General features: G+C 42.7%; 1 long non-coding RNA gene across 1 annotated transcript in view; it reads left to right on the top strand.

Moving 5' to 3' along the window:
* The first annotated feature begins 595 nt into the window (after positions 1-595).
* Positions 596-7,828, top strand: part of LOC129647840 (uncharacterized) — a 92,529-nt gene continuing 85,296 nt past the window's right edge. The window contains exon 1 of the long non-coding RNA XR_008712537.1: positions 596-725. This is a non-coding gene — a long non-coding RNA (uncharacterized LOC129647840). The remainder of the gene's footprint in view (positions 726-7,828) is intronic.

The raw sequence follows: 7,828 nt of genomic DNA, 5'->3' as shown, positions 1-7,828 counted from the left end.
TTCATATTGCTCTTTTAACAAATTGCACAGATTTGGTGGCTAACAGCAACACAAATTTATTGTCTTACGGTTCTAGAGATCAGAGTCTGCAATGGTTTTATGGGAATGACAGGGATGCATTTTTGGAGGAGGCTGTAGGGGCGAATCTGTTTCCTTGCTCTTCCCAGCTGCCCACATTCCTTGGTTCATGGCCCCTTTCTATTTTAGAGTCAGTAATAGCCAATTAGGTTTTCTCACAATACATCACTCTGAAGTTGACTCTCACGACCCCCTCTTTCACTTAGAAGGACACTTGTGATTACACTGGGCCTACCTAGATAATCCAGGATAATCTCCTCAACTCATTCAAGGTCAGCTGATTAATTCCATCTGCAACTTTAATTCCTGGATGTATTATAGGCTGATTCCTGTCTCCCTATAATTTATGTATTGGAACTCTAACTCCTATTACCTTGAAAGGTGACTGTCTGGAAAAGTGCCTTTGCAGAGGTAATTAAGGTTAAATGAAGTCATATGAATGGACCCTAATACAATCTGATCAGTGTCTTTATAGGAAGAGGAAATTTGGACATACAAAGAGACACCAGGGATGCATGAGTACAGAGGAAGAGACAGAGTGAAGAGGCATTAATAGTGTGGCCATCTGCACACAGAGGAGAGAGGCCTGAAAACCAACTCTGTTGGCACCTTGATCTTGACCTTTTAGCCTCTAGAACTATAAGAAGGTAAGTTTCTGTTGTCTAAGCCACCCAGTCTGGAGTGCTTTGTTATGGCAGCCCCTGAAAACTAATATATCATCTAATGTGACACATTCACAGACTCCATCCAGGGATTAAAATATGGGTGGGGGCTTCTTTGGAAGACCATTATTCTGCCTACCCTGCACTAGTTGATTTGTAGTTATTCTATCCTGTTGCAGTGGTCTATTCATCTATTCCTGAATTAATGCCACATTCAATCATTTCTAGGGTATTATAATTATTTTACTTGATGGCATGAATTTCCTTTTGTGTTCTTCTTTGTCTTCATTTAGGCAATGTCTTGATTACCTTTATGCAGTTGTTTTCATATCGATTTTTGGGGCTTCTCTGGTGGCTATAAAGAAAGCTGAGCGCAGAAGAATTGATGCTTTTGAACTGTGGTGTTGGAGAAGACTCTTGAGAGTCCCTTGGACTGCAAGGAGAACCAACCAGTCCATCCTAAAGGAGATCAGTCCTGGGTGTTCATTGGAAGGACTGTTGAGGCTGAAACTCCAATACTTTGGCCACCTGATGCAAAGAGCTGACTCCTTGGAAAAGACCCTGATGCTGGGAAAGATTGAGGGCAGGAGGAGAAGGGAATGGCAGAGGATGAGATGGTTGGATGGCATCACCAACTCAATGGACATAGGTTTGGGTGGACTCCGGGAGTTGGTGATGGACAGGGAGGCGTGGTGTGCTGCAGTTCATGGGGTCGCAAAGAGTAGGACACGACTGAGTGACTGAACTGAACTGAACTGGTGGCTCAGTCAGTAAAGAATCTGCCTGCATTACAAGAGATGTGGGTTTGATCCCTGGGTTGGGAAGATCCCCTGGAGAAGGGCATGGCAACCCACTCTAGTATTCTTGCCTGGAGAATCCAAAGGGCAGAGAAGCCTGGTGGGCTTCAGGCCATGGGGTTGAAAGAGTTGGACATGACTTTGCGACTAAGTCACCACCCTCATTTTAGAATCATCTTGTCGAATTTCCTGAAGATTGTTTGTATTAAATTTACAGATTAATCTGGGACTTTAATCTGTGTTAAAAACAAACAGCATTTTTGTATTTAATCATACATTCTCTATGCTTTTCTTCATAATGTGTTTTTACATCTCCTGGTAGTACGTTTTTTTCAGATGTGCTTTATAATTGTCATTGATACTGGAAGTAAGTTGAGTCTTCCTCCTTTATAGAAGGAATACAGACCCAGGGAAGGGTGGGGCTTATCTAGGCCCAGGCTCTGGTGGAACACAGTCCTATAATTTCAAACACTCCTGTTCCTCCTTGGCCACATGAAACCTCTAGGCCAGCTTCTATTAGATTCAGGGTGCAGTGATCTGCTTTCAGTTCAGACACTCAGTCGTGTCTGACTCTTTGCAACACCACAGACTGCAGCACACCATGCTTCCCTGTCCATCATCAACTCCCAGAACTTGCTCAAACTCAAGTCCATTGAGTAGGTGATGCCATTCAACCATCCTCATCCTCATCTCATCCAACCGTTTCAACCATGTCATCCCCTTCTCCTCATGCCTTCATTCGTTCCCAGCATCAGGGTCTTTTCCAATGAGTCAGTTCTTTGCATCATGTGGTCAAAGTATTGGAGCTTCAGGTTCAGCATCAGTCCTTCCAAAGAATATTCAGGACTGATTTCCTTTAGGATTGACTAGTTTGATCTCCTTGCTGTCCAAGGGACTCTCAAGAGTCTTCTCCAACACCACAGTTCAAAAGTATCAATTCTTTGGCACTCAGCCTTCATTATGGTCCAACTCTCCCATCCATGCATGACTACTGGAAAAATCAAAGCTTTGACTACACAGAACTTTTTCGGTCAAGTGATGTCTCTGCTTTTTAATATTTTGTCTAGGTTGATCACAGCTTTTCTTCCAAGGAGCAAGTGTCTTTTAATTTCATGGCTGCAGTCACCATCTGCAGGGATTTTGGAGCCCAAGAAAATGAAGTCTCTCACTGTTTCCATTGTTTCCCCATCTATTTTCCATGAAGTGATGGGACCAGATGCCATGATCTTCATTTTTTGAATATTGAGTTTTAAAGTCAGCTTTTTCACTCTTTTCTTTCACTTTCATCAAGAGGCTTTTTAGTTCTTCTTTGCTTTCTGCCATAAGGGTGGTGTCATTTGCATATCTGAGGTTATTGGTATGGCAATCTTGATTCCAGCTTGTGCTTCCTCCAGCCCAGCATTTCACATGACGTAATCTGCACATAAGTTAAATCAGCAAGGTGGACAATATAGTCTTGACGTACTCCTTTTCCTATTTGGAACCAGTCCATTGTCCTATGTCCAGTTCTAACTGTTGCTTCTTGACCTGTATACAGATCTCTCAGGAGGCAGGTGAGGTTGTCTGGTATTCCCATCTCTTGAAGAGTTTTCCATAGTTTGTTGTGATCTACACAACAGGGTAGGCTTCAGCGTAATCAATGAAGCAGAAGTAGGTGTTCTTCTGGAATTCTCTTACTTTTTCTATGTGATCCAATGGATATTGGCAATTTGATCTCTGGCTCCTCTGCCTTTTCTAAATCCAGCTTGAACTTCTGGAAGTTCTCAGCTCAAGTACTATTGAAGCTTAGCTTTGAGAATTTTGAGCATTACTTTGCTAGCATGTGAGATGAGTGCAGTTGTATGGTAGTTTGAACATTCTTTGGCATTGCCTTTCTTTGGGATTAGAATGAAAACTGACTTTCCAGTCCTGTGGCCACTGCTGAGTTTTCCAAATTTGCTGACATACTGAGTGCAGCACTTTCACAGCATCATCTTTTAGCATTTGAAATAGCTCAACTGGAATTCCATCACCTCCACTAGCTTTGTTCATAGTGACGCTTCCTAAGGACCACTTGACTTCAGACTCCAGGATGTCTGGCTCTGGGTGAGTGATCACACCATTGTGGTTATCTGGGTCATTAGGATCTTTTTTGTATAGTTCTACTGTGTATTCTTTCCACCTCTTCTTAATATCTCTGCTTCTGTTAGGTCCATACCATTTCTGTCCTTTATTGTGCCCATCTTTGCATATCCTTGGTATCTCTAATTTTCTTGAAGAATCTTTCCTATTCTATTGTTTTCCTCTATTTCTTTGCATTGATCACTTAGGAAGGCTTTTTTTTTTTTTTTTAAATCTCTCCTTGCTATTCTTTGGAACTCTGCATTCAGATGGATATATCTTTCCTTTTCTCCTTTGCCTTTCACTTCTCTTCTTTTCTCAGCTATTTGTAAGGACTCCTCAGACAACCATTTTGCTTGCCTTTTTGCATTTGTTTTTCTTGGGGTTGGTTTTGATCACCGCCTCCAGTACAATGTTACAAACCTCTGTCTATAGTTTTTGAGGCACTCTGTCTATCAGGTCTAATCCCTTGAGTCTATTGTCACTTCCACTGTATAATCATCAGGGATTTGATTTAGGTCATACCTGAATGGTCTAATGGTTTTCCGTACTTTCTTTAAGTGTGAATTTTGGAATAAGGAGTTCTTAATCTGAGCCTCAGTCAACTCCTGGTCTTGTTTTTGCTGATTGTATAGAGCTTCTCCATCTTCAGCTGCATTTTGGTATCAGAGAAGGCAATGGCACCCCACTCCGGTACTCTTGCCTGGAAAAATCCCATGGATGGAGGAGCCTGGTGGTCTGCAGTCCATGGGGTCGTTAAGAGTCGGACACGACTGAGCGACCCCACTTTCACTTTTCACTTTCATGCATTGGAGAAGGAAATGGCAACCCCCTCTAGTGTTCTTGCCTGGAGAAGTCCAGGGACAGGGGAGCCTGATGGGCTGCCGTCTATGGGGTCACACAGAGTCAGACACAACTGAAGCAACTTAGCAGCCGCAGCTGATTTTGGTATTGACCATCTGGTGATGTCCATGTGTAGAGTCATCTCTTGTGTTGGAAGAGGGTGTTTGCTATGACCAGTGTGTTCTTTTGACAAAACTCTGTTAGCCTTTGCCCTGCTTAATTTTGTATTCCAAGGCCAAACTTGCCTGTTACTCCAGGTATCTCTTGACTTCCTACTTTTGCATTCCAGTCCCCTATGGTGAAAAGGACATCTTTTTTTTTTGGTGTTAGTTCTAGAAGGTCTTGTAGGTCTTCATAGAACCATTCAACTTCAGCTTCTTTGACATTAGTGTGTTGGGGCATAGACTTGGATTACTGTGATATTGAATGGTTTGCCTTGGAAACAACCAGAAATTATTCTGTAGTTTTTGAGAGTGCACCTAAGTACTGCATTTTGGACTCCTGTTGACTATGAGGGCTGTTGCATTTCTTCTAAGGGATTCTTGCCCACAGTAGTATATATAATGGTCATTTGAATTAAATTCACCCATTCTGGTCCATTTTAGTTCACTGATTCCTAAAATGTTGATGCTTACTCTTTTTACATGTGCTCTGCTTTTAGGCCAGTGCCCATGCAGCCACTAGAACAGTGCTGCACCGTGGCTGGGAACAGGTTTCCTTCAAGCTCAGGATGGTTGAGGGGTCATATAAGAGTCTCTTCTATTTCATAGATGGAAACATCATAAGGTAGTGGGTGGGTGAGAAGTTTGAGAATGAAGCAAGGGAGCATCTGTAGAATCACTTATTTTTCATCCTGGCCTATTAAGCAACTGTCACCAGGGAAGGACTGTGTGCTCATAAAAAGCAGTAACAAATAGAGTTCTTGTTCACAATTCACAAGAAATAAAACCCAACTCGTGCTCAATAGGGAGCAGTAAATAGGCCCCAAAGCTCTTCATTAGGATAACTAAAATGATTAAGAATGGCAAAAGAGAGACGTTAGGTTAATATGACCATGGAAGAGAATGTGCGCTATGGGCCAGAGATACCAAGGGTCAGGAAATGTAGAGGGGAGTGATGAAAGACTGTGTTTCTCATGTTGCTGAAATCACCTTCCTACACGACACCAGCTGCAGGAGCAGCAGTAGGCAGCAAGGGTGAGCTTGATCTTGGCTGTTGACCCAGATGCCCTGGGGCCCATTTCAGGAGCTGCCCAGTTTGGACTTCCCCAGGCTTAGGCAGAGGTCATGACCCATTGGTTACACTTGAGGATACTGTGTTTGCAAATACTTTGGGGGATTGTCTAGATGTCTTTCAGCAGCTGCATTTTCTAGATTGCTAATATCTAAGAATTAAAGAATATAGTTTATTCTCAAACAAATAGGGGCTTCTGAGATCCCAACTCTGTTGCATATGAAGATCTTAATTTTACAAACTAGAATGTGGAGACTTGAGGAGGAAGTGACTTGAATCAATGTTGTTAATTACACTTAGAAGTCTTATTGCCTAGGGCTCAGAACAGTTTACCATTTCAGTTCAGTTAGTCAGTCAGTTCAGTTGCTCAGTCGTGTCCAACTCTTTGCGACCCCATGAATCGCAGCACGCCAGGCCTCCCTGTCCATCACCAACTCCCGGAGCTCACTCAGACTCACGTCCATCGAGTCAGTGATGCCATCCAGCCATCTCATCCTCTGTTGTCCCCTTCTCCTCATGCCCCCAATTCCTCCCAGCATCAGAGTCTTTGCCAATGAGTCAGCTCTTCACATGAGGGGGCCAAAGTATTGGAGTTTCAGCTTTAGCATCATTCCTTCCAAAGAAATCCCAGGGCTGATCGCCTTCAGAACGGACTGGTTGGATCTCCTTGCAGTCCAAGGGACTCTCAAGCGTCTTCTCCAACACCACAGTTCAAAAGCATCAATTCTTCAGCGCTCAGCTTTCTTTACAGTCCAACTCTCACATCCACACATGACCACTGGAAAAACCATAGCCTTGACTAGATGAACGTTTGTTGGCAAAGTAATGTCTCTGCTTTTGAATATGTTATCTAGGTTGGTCATAACTTTCCTTCCAAGGAGTAAGCGTCTTTTAATTTCATGGCTGCAGTCACCATCTGCAGTGATTTTGGAGCCCAGAAAAATAAAGTCTGACACTGTTTCCACTCTTTCCCCATCTATTTGCCATGAAGTGATGGGACTGGATGCCATGATCTTCGTTTTCTGATGGTTGAGTTTTAAGCCAACTTTTTCACTCTCCTCTTTCACTTTCATCAAGAGGCTTTTTAGTTCCTCTTCACTTTCTGCCATAAGGGTGGTGTCATCTGCATATCTGAGGTTTTGATATTTCTCCCGGCAATCTTGATTCCAGCTTGTGCTTCTTCCAGCCTAGCATTTCTCATGATGTACTCTGCATATAGGTTAAATAAGCAGGGTGACAATATACAGCCTTGACGAACTCCTTTTCCTATTTGGAACCAGTCTGTTATTCCATGTCCAGTTCTAACTGTTGCTTCCTGACCTGCATACAAATTTCTCAAGAGGCAGGTCAGGTGGTCTGGTATTCCTATCTCTTTCAGAATTTTCCACAGTTTATTGTGATCCACACAGTCAAAGGCTTTGGCACAGTCAATAAAGCAGAAATAGATGTTTTTCTGGAACTCTCTTGCTTTTTCCATGATCCAGCAGATGTTGGCAATTTGATCTCTGGTTCCTCTGCCTTTTCTAAAACCAGCTTGAACATCAGGAAGTTCACGGTTCACATATTGCTGAAGCCTGGCTTGGAGAATTTTGAGCATTACTTTACTCGCGTGTGAGATGAGTGCAATTGTGCGGTAGTTTGAGCATTCTTTGGCATTGCCTTTCTTTGGAATTGGAATGAAAACTGACCTTTTCCAGTCCTGTGGCCACTGCTGAGTTTTCCAAATTTGCTGGCATATTGAGTGCAGCACTTTCACAGCATCATCTTTCAGGATTTGAAATAGCTCAACTGGAATTCTATCACCTCCACTAGCTTTGTTCATAGTGATGCTTTCTAAGGCCCACTGGACTTCACATTCCAGGATGTCTGGCTCTAGGTGAGTGATCACACCATCGTGATTATCTGGGTCATGAAGATCTTTTTTGTACAGTTCTTCTGTGTATTCTTGTCACCTCTTCTTAATATCTTCTGCTTCTGTTAGGTCCGTACCATTTCTGTCCTTTATCGAGCCCATCTTTGCATGAAATGTTCCCTTGATATCTCTAGTTTTCTTGAAGAGATCTCTAGTCTTTCCTATTCTGTTTTTTTCCTCTATTTCTTTGCATTGATTGCTGA

This window comes from Bubalus kerabau, chromosome 3, assembly GCF_029407905.1.
Source record: "Bubalus kerabau isolate K-KA32 ecotype Philippines breed swamp buffalo chromosome 3, PCC_UOA_SB_1v2, whole genome shotgun sequence".
Classification (NCBI taxonomy): domain Eukaryota; kingdom Metazoa; phylum Chordata; class Mammalia; order Artiodactyla; family Bovidae; genus Bubalus; species Bubalus kerabau.
The sequence above is the reverse complement of the archived record's forward strand: the minus strand, read 5'-3'. Positions and strand labels throughout refer to the sequence as shown.